The 14614-nt window shown below is 37.5% G+C and overlaps 1 protein-coding gene across 1 annotated transcript in view; it reads left to right on the plus strand.

Moving 5' to 3' along the window:
* Positions 1-11534: 11534 nt before the first annotated feature.
* Positions 11535-14614, plus strand: part of LOC131426034 (uncharacterized) — a 61206-nt gene continuing 58126 nt past the window's right edge. The window contains exons 1-2 of the mRNA XM_058588436.1: positions 11535-11853; positions 12238-12734. The gene's annotated coding sequence lies outside the window, so the exon portion shown is untranslated. The remainder of the gene's footprint in view (positions 11854-12237; positions 12735-14614) is intronic.

The raw sequence follows: 14614 nt of genomic DNA on the forward strand, positions 1-14614 counted from the left end.
TTTTTTGCGTGAAAACAGTATGAGAAGTTTTCTAATCGTTATGTTTGAAAACATTTCTGTTATTGACATTAATATCGTTGTGGAATGAAGTGGAACGGTTTGCAGTCTAAAGAATCATAGATGCAATAGCAAAAACGAGAACAGAACTCGAAATTTTTCAATGGACTAATGTATTGAAATTTTTCATTGGATAATTTTTTTAACTGAATATCCAACAAAATAAAATAAAACGGAAGTAATTTTTTTTAAAGATCTGAAATTAGAATTCCTTTGCAAGATTTTTTTTCAGTGTCGGAAAAAACTAATGAGCTGTCAAAAATAATCATGCTTTCCAGCAGGGTTTTTATTGCCAAGTACGAAATAACTGCTCGACAGTCAGAGATGCCAGGTCTGCAGGTCTGCAGATTTGTGGTATAGTGCTGCAGACATTTTGTGTTGTGCAGACTTTTGCAGACTTTTGAAATTCTCGCAGACTTTCGTCTATATTTACAGACTTTTGAATTTTTTTTTTTGCTCGTCAAGTCAGTTTTGCGTGCCATACTTTATAGAGAAATTGCTGCCAGGAAGACATACTTGCTGACTGCAGATTTTTTTTTTCAGATTTACAGTCCCTGTCTGCAGATATTCGAAATTTTTACCTGGCATCTCTGTCGACAGTATAATCTGAACCGAATGTTAAAATAATTCGCGAGTTGCTCCACTGCCTCAGTATCCCTGCACACTAATTTATTATTGCAGAGTTTTCGAAAAATTTCAACAAGTACATTTAGCAAAAATTGTTAGCTGACGTTTTAACAACTCATAGCTGTCGTAATATTACTAAAAAAAAATTAGAGGGTTGTAGTCAAGACACGACCGAGCACAATAACATTAAAAATGAAATGTTTCTAGGGTCTTCATAATAAATACAAAAATAAACATGATAATGATGATGATACACTAAACTTCACTACACTTCACAGTTACTTTAAAGCTCAATTTTAGATACAAACTACTTAAAGATTTAAACCTGAACAAATGAAACTATTCTATTTTATGATGATAATTTTCGAGAAACGTACAAACTTATTAATTTGATTTGATTTATATCGTTTATTTACCCCCAGTTTTAACCTAATAATGGTCGTTCACTGGGTGGACATATTAATTTTTATAAACAGTTAATCGATCCAAGAGAATGTTGTACGAGTAATCTCAGTTATGGTGTAATTTTATTAATTCTTCAAAATCGTCGATAATCTTCGGAAAGTGTCGGTAAATAATATGGCAACAATACGAGGAAGAAAACATGTGAAACAGTCCGCATAAAATATTTAGTTACTTACATTGATTTTCGCTTTGGCATATTAGGAATATACGGAATGGATACGCAACGAAATTCCAAAATTTGTCACAGTTACAACGCGTGTAGCCATCAGACGCTTATTGAAGCAAATAATAATTGAACTGAAACTGGCGGTTAACCAAATTCTACGAGGGTTCTTATTCAAACTATACATGTAAAATCGTAGGTAAACTTACCTTGAGTTTATCTTTGATACTATATGATATTGCATCTAATTGTACTGTATATGTGCGCCTGTGGAACTCATTTATACTACTAAACCGAGGAGACCGCTTTTAGATAAGTTTAAGAATTTAAATTTGTATCTTTTGAAGCGTTTAATTCCTGGTGGGACAACAACTTGTTCAGTCACATTGTCACGTTTTGTTCGTATGCGGGAATGGAGATTTAAGTATGCAAACCGATCCGTTGACAAATTAAAACATGTATTGAAGCTTTGGAATCATTTAAATTAGGAAAATCCATTAACAAATCATCGAGGAACAAGCGCTGCAAATTAGATCCGAAAAATCTATCGCCGATAATTCTAAATTGGCCTGATAGTTACCAGAGAACCAAAATAAAATACTCAATTCAAACCAATTTTTCAATGATATGCAATTGAAATATTCAAATGACGTTGTCTCATAAGTTTAAGTTAAATGTTTCCGAATCGATTGTTTGTTGAACTATATAAATCTATTAACAAATGACTGAGTTATAAGCGTTCAAAATTATGACAGAAAAATGTTACGCGATTAGTTTTGCATGTTTTAAATTGACACCCAGCCTCCGGAAGCGAAGTGTAAGGCATTTTTAATGGCAAAATCGACCAAAAATTTTCTTAATACAAGAAATATTTCATAAGAATCAGTAACCACGCTGATTCGGTTCTTCAATAGCTAGATAATATATAAGATACTCAAGCGAACACGGTGTTGCGCAGACAACAGGAAATTTCACCAACACATAATGCAAAAGTGACAATCCAGCAAGTGGACGCATATACAATCCAGTCATCAGCTCACTGGACAAGCTACTTGTTTCATTCGCAGTCAAACATCAACTAGGCAAAGAAATATTGTGCAGCCTATATTTATAGATTTCTCTTCATACTACGCATAACGATACGGTGTTTTTTATGCATGACGCAAAGCCTCCTATGCCGAACAAGAAGTTGACGTCATTTTCTACAACAGGGATTGGTGGATGAAAACATAGGTCGATTCCAACCATTTTTTCAATAGTATGCTATTGAAATACTGAAACGACGTCGGCATACATGTTTAAGTTAAAAGTTTCCGGATCGATTGGTTGTTAAATTATAACAATCCATCAACAAATGACCGAGTTATTAACGTTCAAAATTATGACACAAAAAGGTTACGCGACTATTTTTGAAACTTTTAATTGACACCCGGCCCCATATAGTGAAGAGTAAGGCATTTTTAATGCCAAAACAGTGAACCAACGCACACACACCCACTCTTTCTCTCTCTTTCTCTCTCTCTCTCTCTCTCTCTCTCTCACACACACACACACACACACACAATTTCCGTATTGTGTTTTCAGCAAAATAATTTGCTATAACTAATTCAGTCAAACATTGTTTGCTTTAAATGCAGTAATAATGTGCCAACGCGTTCATTAAATAAATCGTTTTTAAATTTTAGTAAAATTCTGTTATTAATTTCTGCATTGATTCATTGAAATGTTCAGCGAAAAAGATAATTATTTACTGCTTTTTCAGTGAAATTGTTACAGTTGTGAGTTGCTGAAACGTCAGCCAACAGTTTTGCAATGACTGAGTGCAAACATATATTGAAGAAGCCAAATTAATGAGAAACTCACAGAAAAGATGATTGTTTTGGAAAAAGATAAGCTAAAAATTAATAAATCGTTAAAAAACAATTGCGATTCGATTTTTCGTAACAATCCGCTTCTGGCAGTGAACGGGCAGACTATCAAACAGCCTTCAGTGACGATAGCCAGGCAGTGACTGACACAGTTTCTTGTCTGATGAACAGAGAGGGTGTTTGGGATAGGGTACCGGTCGTGAGGCAGCTAAGATTTGCTGTTGTAGGGTGGCGGAAATGCTAAACGTGTATGCACGGACTGCATACGAACGCAGGTTCAAGTCCTGTCTCTGAGCGTATCTTTTCCCGAAAAAAATATCTTTTCTGCAAGTTTCTCATTAATTTGGGGGGATTGAGTTGGCATCACTGGGAGTGCGATGCGGTGTCCTCTCAAAAAAGTATAATTTCAATGTGTTGTTTGATGCTTATAGTTCAAAATTTTGTTGAAACAGTTATTTTTAGTGATAGTGCAGATGTGGCAAGTGAGTGTTTAGTAGTGAGAGTGCTATTCATTGAATAATGTTGATCCGCGAATCTAAAGATGCTCAAGCGGCGAAAGCTGAGAATTTACCACCGCAAAATTCAACAATGTTAACCTGTTAATCGATCGAAGCGCCGTCTGCATGTCATTGTCGGTGTTGTCGAATTTCTATGGAATGTGTGAAAGTTTACAAGTCGATCGTATCATTCAGACTGAAGGTCTAGGGTTTGTTTTGCAAAGGACCCATTCGCGAGTGTTTTTATTTTATTCTTTCAGTGGTCGTGTTTCATCTCGCGTTGTTGACAGCAGAGCGAGTGGGAGAAAAAGGATACTGGTGAGATAGTTCCTTGGAGATATTTTATATTTTTCTTACTTATTATATTTCTCCTGATGATCAGGTTTTGTTGAGATCATATTGTTTACCAAAACATATCCAGATCTCTTTCCGTCCCTACTAACAAATCTCCTATCCCGTGATGCTTGTGGAGATACAGTGGTACCCGCGGCCTCTAGAAACAACGAGTATCGGACTAACATTCCTTCCTTTCCCTCAGTAGCACAACCTTTGGTACAGTGAAAATGATTTGCTTCTCCCAAGCTTCATTTTCTTGGTTCATTGTACATTTTCACTCATTCGGTCAATCACGAAGTGCAACTACGGGCGATCTACTTCAGGTCAGCTCAGCTCTGCAAGTTTCTCATTAATTTGGCTTCTTTGATGTATGTTTCCACTCAGTCATTGCAAAACTGAACTTAGTTATGATGACTTTACGTCAAACCAACTAAAAATTAATTAATCGTAGGCTAACAGTTTTTGCTGGATCCCAGGTAACTCGTCTGGAATTTGATTTGGAATTTTGTATGAGTTCCAAATGGATCATGAATCAGAAGCAAAACCCGGTTCCGACTAGAAACGGTTCTAGTTCGGAATTATTATTAATTAAAGCCGTTTTTGATTGAAAAGCACTGGTGACGTGGATTGCTCTGGTTTTGCACTTTCGAGCAGAAATGCAACATTCTGACGGAGTTTCATTGCGAAGTGCAAAACCAGAGCAATCCACGCCACCAGTGTTTTTCAATGAAAAACGCCATAACAAGTGTGTAGCAATCAATGACAATATTTTACTAAAATTTCAGTAAGAACGATGCGATTAATGAACGTTTTGGCATTCGATGTCTACTACTGCTTTTACTGCAAACAATGTTTTACTGAATTAGTTACAAGAAATTATTTTGCTGAAACCAAATGCGATAATTTAGTGTGTAGATTGGCGGTTTACAAAACCTTGAGCTTCGCATTATCGGCAACTCGCTTAACAAATCGTGAATTTTTGAGGAATCTATGATCAACACAAACTTCTATCTGGTGATTTTGTTGGACGCTTATTATGATCCATTCAAGTAATAATTTTTAACTCACGAAAATGATTTAAGACACACGAAAGATTTTTCCAAATTCAACCATTCGGAAAAAAATTGAAGCCTACTACGCATTTCTTATTTTAGCGAGTCAATTTTAATGATAGCATTGTTGACGAATCACCAAATAAAAAATCCAAGAGACATGCGGACGAGTCGATAAAAAAATCATAATAAATATTCCAAATATTCACTCAACCATTCAATCAAACATTCATCCGAAAGTTAAAACGATTGTCAACTTAACCAGAAATATCGATGACGTGCACAGTCCAACCTCTCTCGGCATAGAACGATTCCTGTCGATCGGCTCTCTCCGAGTCCGGCCCAAAAACGGAGAGCACACAGAGTAAAAGATACCTGCCAGCCTACATATGGCCATTTCTACATTCCACAAGGCAACTTTTCAGCCACCGAGTTCGACATTGATCCGGACCAAGTCCAACAGCGCAGTCAGCGTTTGCTTTCGGGCGTACGGCGGTGGACGTTCGCTGGCTGGCTGGCTGTTATGCTGCCAGGCCGTTATCGGATACCACCAGTGTGGGGCTTACCAGCGGAGCGGAGGCCATGACCGTGACCATTTGTATGGACGTCGTCGGTCGTGATCGGGGCGAGGGATCTCACACACTCACTGGGGCAACCTAACGGACTGCGGCGAACCGTGCGGAAAATTTGTGCACGACTTTCATCAGCGATTCGGTACCGAAAGATCTACAATTTTTGGTTCCGAAAAACATGTTGCAATTTTGGGTTATCTTTTTTAAAAAGCTAAAAAATATTTGTTTTTTTTCTGACATAGAAAGTGTTCTTCGAAAACATTCGGCCCGGGAGAGGTTGCAACAGTTGCACACAACAACTAACAGCATTGCAAATAAAAATCGCAAATTGCAAACGAAAATGGAAAGCTGGTGCCGTTCGAAACTGTTGTTTCTGATTGCTAACGATAAAATTATAAAACCGATAATGTGCAATAATTTATGAGATAATGAACGTGTGGAAACTGGTGAGATGCTGCGTTTTGCGGAACAGACGAAAGCAAAATTGCTTTGCTTTCATCACCACCGTTTTTTGCGTTTTCTATCGGTTCACGGTACAGGTACACACTCTCTATCGGTAATGGATTGACTGACACGCCACAAGAGTTGCTAATTCATATGGGGGCTAGTTTTTGCTTCTCTGCACTCATCTCGTCAGAACACTTCAACATCTTCAATAAGTGACGAGTGAATGTGATTATCCTCTTTTCCATACCGTCGAATTGTTTGCAAATTGAGAGCGTACAGTTTTCGAAGGAAGACTTCAGACACATGAGAGAGGGTGGGACGGGATAGGGTTAAACGAAAAATTATCGGAAAATTGTCCGACTAAACTTCAACTTTTTTGCAAAGTCGGGCAGAATATTGTTCAGGTTGAATTTGCTTCTGTCAGAGTTAGGAGCACTGTTATTGCACGACAAAAGTGCAACCTAATATTCCATAATTTATACAGGTTAATCAAACGTTATTTGGAAAGGTTTCCCGGATAATTTCCTGCTTTGAAACAGCTTCAGAATAAACTTTTCTAACAAAGTGAAATAACTATTAGGTTTTATATCGTCCTAACCTCAATGTTTTAACAATCATGTGGTACTGGTAACATTGGCAATCAACTTGACTCAACATTAGACAAACATAAGGCAAAGTCCATAACAACAGTCCCTTTGAACTGTCATAGATGAACCTGAGCCGTTTGTGACATCACGATCGAAAACTTTATCGGTTCAAGTATTCTTCTTTAATATAAAGCACGACGATTGCTCAAGTGAATGACTGTGAGCTTGAGCGATCATCCCCGGGTTGTTACTCCGTTACTGATTGGGATTAGCTAAAATTGTATAGAGAATTTCTAGATGACCAGATTTGGAACTGGCAAATCATCCTTCAATTTACATCTTATGGGAACCTCAGAATTTGTCGGTGTCAGTACCGGCTCCGGAAACGCCCGATCGTCCAAGGAATGGGAATGGATGTTAGTCCAACATTTGCTGTTGCTGGAGGCCATATACACTCCTGCGCACCCGACAAGTGTCACGAGAGAAGAATATTTGTTAGTACACATTTCAGTAATCGTACTTAGTATGTTCCAGTTTCAAGATACTCGGATGCACCACAAAACTCATGGACTTGCCGAGTGAATATATTAAACCATTTTAAATTACCGAACATATATCAACAGACTTTACGTGCGTCTTAATTGCTCATTGTTTCCACTATATCATTAGAGCAAATTCAGCAGCTAGAAGTTCTATATGGAAGATCTACTGGAACAAACGTATCCCCAGCAAGCCGTTCTAGTTTTATTTATTCGACCAGTTCTTCTGTCAAATTTAAAACTGGTCTACGATGCCGTTCTATTTTTTGTATATTTGAAACTCGAGTAAAACACTGCTGGGGCTGCCAGTTTTTCTTGTTATAAAATTCAGATTGAAATTTTGTAACTGACATAAATTATGCATCTAGAACTAGAACACTACTGAATATGCCCTTACTATTCACCAAAAAATTAAATAATTGGCTATATTGGTTGATCTGGGAAGCCGGCTACCGAGGAAGAATCATTAATTTATTCAATTTAAATCTAGAGTGTAATACGTAACTTCACCTAGCGGTTGTCAGGAGTTAGTAGATCAAACATATAAATATTTTCTTACTATTTATTCAATATACCGATATATGTTGTTTCTGTTATTAAGAGTGTAATATTAACGAATCTTCGAAATAGTTGATTTTCATCATTCAATTTATAATCTTGAAAGACAATCAATGAAATGAAAAAAGAAAAAGATCCAAATTCAACTTTTCTCTGTAGCTAAGATATAAGATAAAGAATCATTAGGTCGCAAAATTTCGAGAAAATATTTTTGAAAAACATAGTAACGCATTTTGAATGAAGTAATAACTAAGTAAAATAGAACAACCAGATGTTAAACGTTAAAAGAAGCAAGAACCGAGTGGATCTATTCTTGGTTAAGTTACGTCGTAACGCACAAACCTTATAAAAGATTTGTGCATTTAACGCTTGTAACTTACAATCACGCTTCTAGCTTGTAACGCTTTGTTACGCCTATAACATACACAAGAGTAACGCATGTAACGCTTCGTAACGCCTGAACTCACAAAAAAGTAAAGCATGTAAGGCTTCGTTACGCCTATAACTTACTGAAAAGTAGCGCATGTAACGCTTCGTTACTCCTATGACTCACAAAAACATAACATATGTAACGATTCGTAACGCCTTTAACTTACAAAAAAGTAACGCATATAACGCTTCGTAATGACTATAACTTACAAAAAAGTAACACATGTTATACTTCGTGACACCTATAACTCACAAAAAGTAACGCATGTAACGCTTTGTAACGCCTATAACTTACAAAAAAGCAACGCTTTGTAACGCCTATAACTTACTAAAAAGTAAGGCATTTAACGCTTAGTAATGCCTATAACTCACAAAAAAGTAACGCATGTAACGCTTTGTAACGCCTATAACTTACAAATAAATAACGCATGTAACGCTTAGTAACGCCTATAACTCCCAAAAAGTAACGCATAGTAACGCCTATAACTTACAAAAAATGTAACGCATGTAACGCTTTGTAATGCCTATGGTTGCTATGTAACTCACAAAAAGTAACGCATGTAACGCTTTGTAACGCCTATAACTCACTAAAAAGTAACGGATTTAACGCTTTGTAACGCCTGTAACTCACAAAAAAGTAACGCATGTAACGCTTTGTATCGCCTATAACTCATAAAAAAGTAACGCATCGCTTCGTAACGCCTATAACTTACAAGAAATTAACGCATGTAACGCTTCGTAACGCCTTGACTCACAAAAAAGTAACGCTTTGTAACGCCTATAACTTACAAGAAAGTAAGGCATGTAACGCTTCGTAACGCCTTGACTCACAAAAAAATAACGCTTAGTAAAACCTATAACTCACAAAAAAGTAACGCAAGTAATGCTTTGTAACACCTTGACCCACAAAAAAGTAACGCTTTGTAACACCTATAACTTACTAAAAAGTAACGCATGTAACGCTTCGTGATGCCTTCAACTTCCTTAAAAATTACGCATCGTAACTCGTTTACCGCAAGAATGTAACCCTTATAACGGTTTTTAACATTCATATTTTCCACAAAATAACTCGTATGATTTGTAATCTTCAATTTAAGAAAATTATCGTATGCAAATGCAAATGAATGCACGAACTAGTGCCAACTCAACCCTTTACTTCATTCGTATTCACGGTGTTTCGGTTATGCATCTGAAATTAGCCTCCCGCATTGATTCACACACAAGTCAAAGTAAAACTGTGTTCAAGACTTCTTATATGTTCTAAATTGATCTATAAATAGCATATCCATTAAGGAGTGTATCGAAAATAAGCTATCCACATACATTTGTGTTGTACGCATGTATTTGTGATGATTTTTTTTTTGCACAGATCACAGCATGCTGTGCGTTCGGCTATCAGCTTTCGTTTGCTTACTTGTTTGTGCGGTTGAAATTCTACGTTTTCAAAATGCCGCATATTGAAAAGGAAGTGAAATTTAAAGTTCGGGACACATGGCTAAGTGAGAAGGGTATTACTATGCGAAAATTGGCGAAGCGGTTTGGATTTCATCATGCCAGTGTTAAAAAAATCATTAATAAGTTCGGGGAACTCATAGAGATTTCTTAGTTCTTAGCTTTAACCCTCAGGGTACGGACTGGGTTACCGTAACCCGAGCGAAATTTGATAGAAGCGCCATACGAAGAGAAGTCGGCGAGGGGGGTCCGGACCAGGGGGGGAAAAAACTTATAGGTACACACTATTAGAGGCCCAAGCGGCAGAGTCAGTCTCCGCTTTGTGTCCGAGCTAGACACATATAAACATTGTGCTCGGGTGTGGTACACCCAGTCCGTATCGAACGTTACAAAATCCAAAATTTTCAAAAATATTAAGTTTTCATTTTCGTCTGTTTGCCGCTGAGGAATAAAAAGGTAAGTAAGAATACGTACTCTTTACTTAATTTTGTAGATTCTAACCTCAAAATAACGCGTTGTACATGGTGTAAGCGAAGTATTGTAGTAGATCTCAATCACTTGAACGTACGTCTTATATCGAAATCTTTGCTGCTCGTAGTGAATTATAACTCGTTAAATTTTGTTTTTTGTAATTTTTGTTAAAGAACACGCATTAAAAACATGGCAACGCGTCGAATCACTCGAAGCGTTGCTGCTCAAAGTAATTAATTTTAACCTTTATCATCATAAATCAACGAAACAACGTTTCTTCGCTAACTCGAAAAACGCGTATTTTCATTTTTCAAAAAAAATATAGTTTTTGGAATAAATCAAAAAACCGTTATGGACATTTGTAAGAACTACTTTTTACCTTTCAAATGCGAGTTATACAATGTTAATATTTTTTTTTTCAAAAAGTTACAGCGTTTTTTACAAAAAAAATTCAAGACCCGTTCACATTTTTCATTATAATTTTTTTTCAATCAGTTAAATGATTAATCTGACAATTCTATTATATTTTTGAGACAATTCCACACAAAATAAAAAAAAAATTATTCAAATTGACAAAGTACAGCTCGATATACACCCAATCAAAGTCGCCGGGTTAGGCTAACCCTGTCCGTACTGAACGTAACTTTTTTATAGTCCGTACCCTGAGGGTTAATATCCATTCATTGTGGGCTGATATTGAATTCTTCCTAGAGGTAGATTTAGGTTCTAATATTCTGACTCCTTAATTCCCGGTTCCACAAGTCCCGGAAATAAGGCTAATTCCAAAACATATTAATTGCTCCTAATTCCAAAACATATTAATATATCCTCCTGCTCCTAATTCCAAGCAATTAATATGCTAGAAAATTAAAAATGTTATATATTATATTATTTCTATTACCATCGATTGCCGTTAAATTCCGGAATTTACACTTTTTAGTTTTCCCAAAAGATTCTAACCCTTGAAACTTATTTTGTTGCGACAACTTATTCCTAACAAGTTGCAACAAAAAAAAATACTCATATTTTTGTTGCGAACTGGTCACCGTAAAAAAAAAAAATAATTTGTGTTATTTGGGAAATACCATAATAGTACCACCCCACTACCAAACGTTCATCAAACATTTCTTTCAAGGCCTCGCAGCCAACTTTCTCGGGATCGAAATGAGGCTCCCCGTTTTTCTTAAGTTCTCTCTCTTCATCTCTCGCTTGCGTACGTGATTTCATCATATCGGGAGAGCCAATCCGCAATCGAAACCTGTTTCTATTGGGTGCCCGCTCGAGTAGCGGTCTTCTCGTGCCGCAGTCAAGTTCGAGGAGGCTCACTGAACCGCTAGGTCAATGTTAACGAGAGAGAGAGAGAGAGAGAGAGAGAGATGTTACCAATGTGGGGTCTCGTGGGATGCTCCGTTTGTCGCATCGATGGTTTGAGAGCAGATGAGGAAAGAGAAATGATCCGACAAACGTCAGAAGATGTAGAAAGAGAGAGAGAGAGTCTTTCACCGCGAGGACGGTTCGAATTGGATCCGTGTCCAGTTCAGCGCGCTATCAGATTATTCGGCCTTAAAGTCTTTCCGAAGAAACACGTGCAACATCCTCCGTAGCGTAGCGCCCCGTAGGCTTTGGGGCTGGTCCACATAGTTATTGACTTTCTACAGTTGACCAAGTGCGGTATCGTGCGTATGTGTGTGTATGTGTGCGTATGTATATGCGCAGGAGCTAGCGCGGATCAAGTGAGAATCGAAAGTTATTTCAATCGATCGCATTTTATGATCGCCGTCCGCTGTCCGTACGGCGAGATTAACTGAACCCTGGGTGGTGTGACAAGTTCAAGTTCAGGTCGTCAGTGACATGCTATATGTGTTTTCTCTGTTGGGTCGGTTTTTTTTACATCAGCGATTAGAGAGTTCGACTGTTTCTGCATTCTGGAACTGACGTGGATCGCCGGTGCGAACTGCAGATTAGGAAACAGTTTTCTATCACTCAGTGAAGTGCTTGCTTTCTAGTCGGCCGACCCAAGAACCGCCAGCAAAGTGCAGTGAAAAGTTGTGTGATTAACCGAATATTCACTTTTATAACATTTTTGTTTCTCTGTTCCATTACTTCCCTGGGGGTAGTGATATCACTCCTTTCGACTCGCGGGATAAAAGAACGGAGCTCCAGGGGGGAAACCAGCAGAAGAAAACCCAGGCCGAACAAAATAAAGGATAATTGGATTCAATAAATCATCGTTTCAGAGCGGTCGAAGGTGCTTCCCTTTCTCGCAGCGTGTTATTTTTGTGATGTTTTTCGGTTATCGGATTGTTCTGTTGTAGCCGTATTTGTTGTTTTTGTTTCGTGCCGGGTCGAATCAAGTTTGGCAGCCAGAGCCCGATCCGTCCGGTGGGTACTTTGACTGAAAACGGGTTCGTCGCTTTGGAAAGCGAAGGAATTTATCCTCTCAGTTTGCTGTTGCCGTGAAGTGAAGAGCTAGAAACTCGAGAAGACAGCGCCGAATAGGAAAGCCGACCAGATCTCGCTCGCCAGGGGACATCAGTCAGGCCTGATATAGCAGGTGACAGTTGGTTGTGATCGACACCGAGGGATCGGAATTCTTTCGAGACTTGTTGATTCGGTAAGTGGCCTCTCATGGATGGATTGTTATAGTGGATATCGGGAACGGGATTGATTCATGAAATGAAACGGGTAATGACAGTGCGAGCTAGTTTGTTTTGCTATGAAGAAAAGTATTTGATGTTGTGGGCTTGATAAAAAAAATTCATGGTAGTTGAATACGACGTTTTCAATATGCGTTTAGAACGTACAGAATAATATTATGACTGAATCTTGTGAAATATCTAGAACGGCTCGATATGAAGAATAGTTGGGTTTTATAGTTGCTTAGTGCATACACACCAAAAAAATGTCACGAATGTCGGCAAAATTTTACTGATTTATAAATAGTTGAACATTCGGTTATCAGTTCAGTAAAAATTTCGTTTTCTGAACGATCGGTAGAATTATTCTGAACGTCTTCCTGTCTATTGTTCATCATTCATTACCGACGATCGGTGGAGTTTACAACAATCCATAAATATATTAACGTCGTGAACTCTTAGTACTACTGTATGTCGAATAATTCCACTGAAGACCCGTGAAATTAAGGGATTCACATTAATAAAAAAAAAACAATTCATACAGAATTTTCATCCAATTAGCTGATTTATTTATAACTAGCTGACCCGTCGAACTTCGTTTCGCACAAAAATTATTTGTTCGAATTTATGTTTTCGAACAGCAGAATTGTTATACGACTAAAGTACAATTCAGACGGTCCCACTTCTTCCGTCACCGTCACCGGAACGTCAACGTCCGTCACCGTCATTCTGATTCACACAACTCGGTTTCCAATCCATGTCCGTCATGTCATTTTCTTACACGCAGAATTTGAAGAACTTAGTTTCGCACAATTTTATTCCACTAATACAAAATCTGGGAGCTTTTGAAGCCAATAGATCTGTTGTTTTCCTACCTTTTAATCGAATAAATAAATTTCAAAATTAACTAGAAAGAGAAAAAAACAAAACAATCAGTTCCACTCAACAACGTAACGTACTTTGCAAATCTACTGATAAGTTTAATTACTTATATGTGATATATTTCGTTTAAGAGTGGGATCTTGACACCGAATACATACATAACAAACGTCAGTTAAATGCCGTAATCATATGAATCGTTCATGTGTTCGATAATCACAGTCCGTCAAATATTCTTTCGGAGAAATTTTGACGGAGCTTGCCGTTGACGTTCCGGATCTCTGCTGGATCGTGTGAATGCGGAAAGGGAGAACTCATTTGACTAATTTTGACGGAGGTTGACGTTCCGGTGACGGTGACGGAAGAAGCCGGATCGTCTGAATCGTACATAAGTGTTTAACGTTTCTCTCCATTATATTTCGGATTAACCTACAATCAACGGAATTCGACACACATTCGCTTTAGCCCGAAAAAGAAATATCACTAAAAATTATTGTGAAAATGTGAAATACTTCTGTTAAGCAAAAATTGAGCAAATGTACAGATTATCATCTCATCCTTCGAATCAAAGTACTAAACAGAGATCCCTCTCTAATGGCTTCGACATAAAGGATATAAGGTGCTACGTTTTCTCTTCCAGATGTGATTCTTGCTTTCGGTAATCGATAAAGAAGCTCACTAATAAGAATTTTGTATTGATAAACCTTACAAAATGTTGAAGAGTTTCTAGTAGGATATGTTTACAGTTTGTATTTAGCCCAAGTAACTAAAAGTTCGTAAAAAGAGAGTTCTGAAGAGCATTCTGAACAATCCGTTTTTAAAGAATTACTCATACTTGACTTTCCATCCGACGCAACAGAACAAACTTTGAAGCTTTTATAGCTTTCAAGCAGTGAGAAAGTTTTCTTAGAACTTGTTATGTACGTTCATGTTGCCAAAAAGTGCCGCGCGTACTTTAGAGCGCTAACAAAGTGAATAT

Source organism: Malaya genurostris, chromosome 1 (assembly GCF_030247185.1).
Source record: "Malaya genurostris strain Urasoe2022 chromosome 1, Malgen_1.1, whole genome shotgun sequence".
Lineage (NCBI taxonomy): Eukaryota > Metazoa > Arthropoda > Insecta > Diptera > Culicidae > Malaya > Malaya genurostris.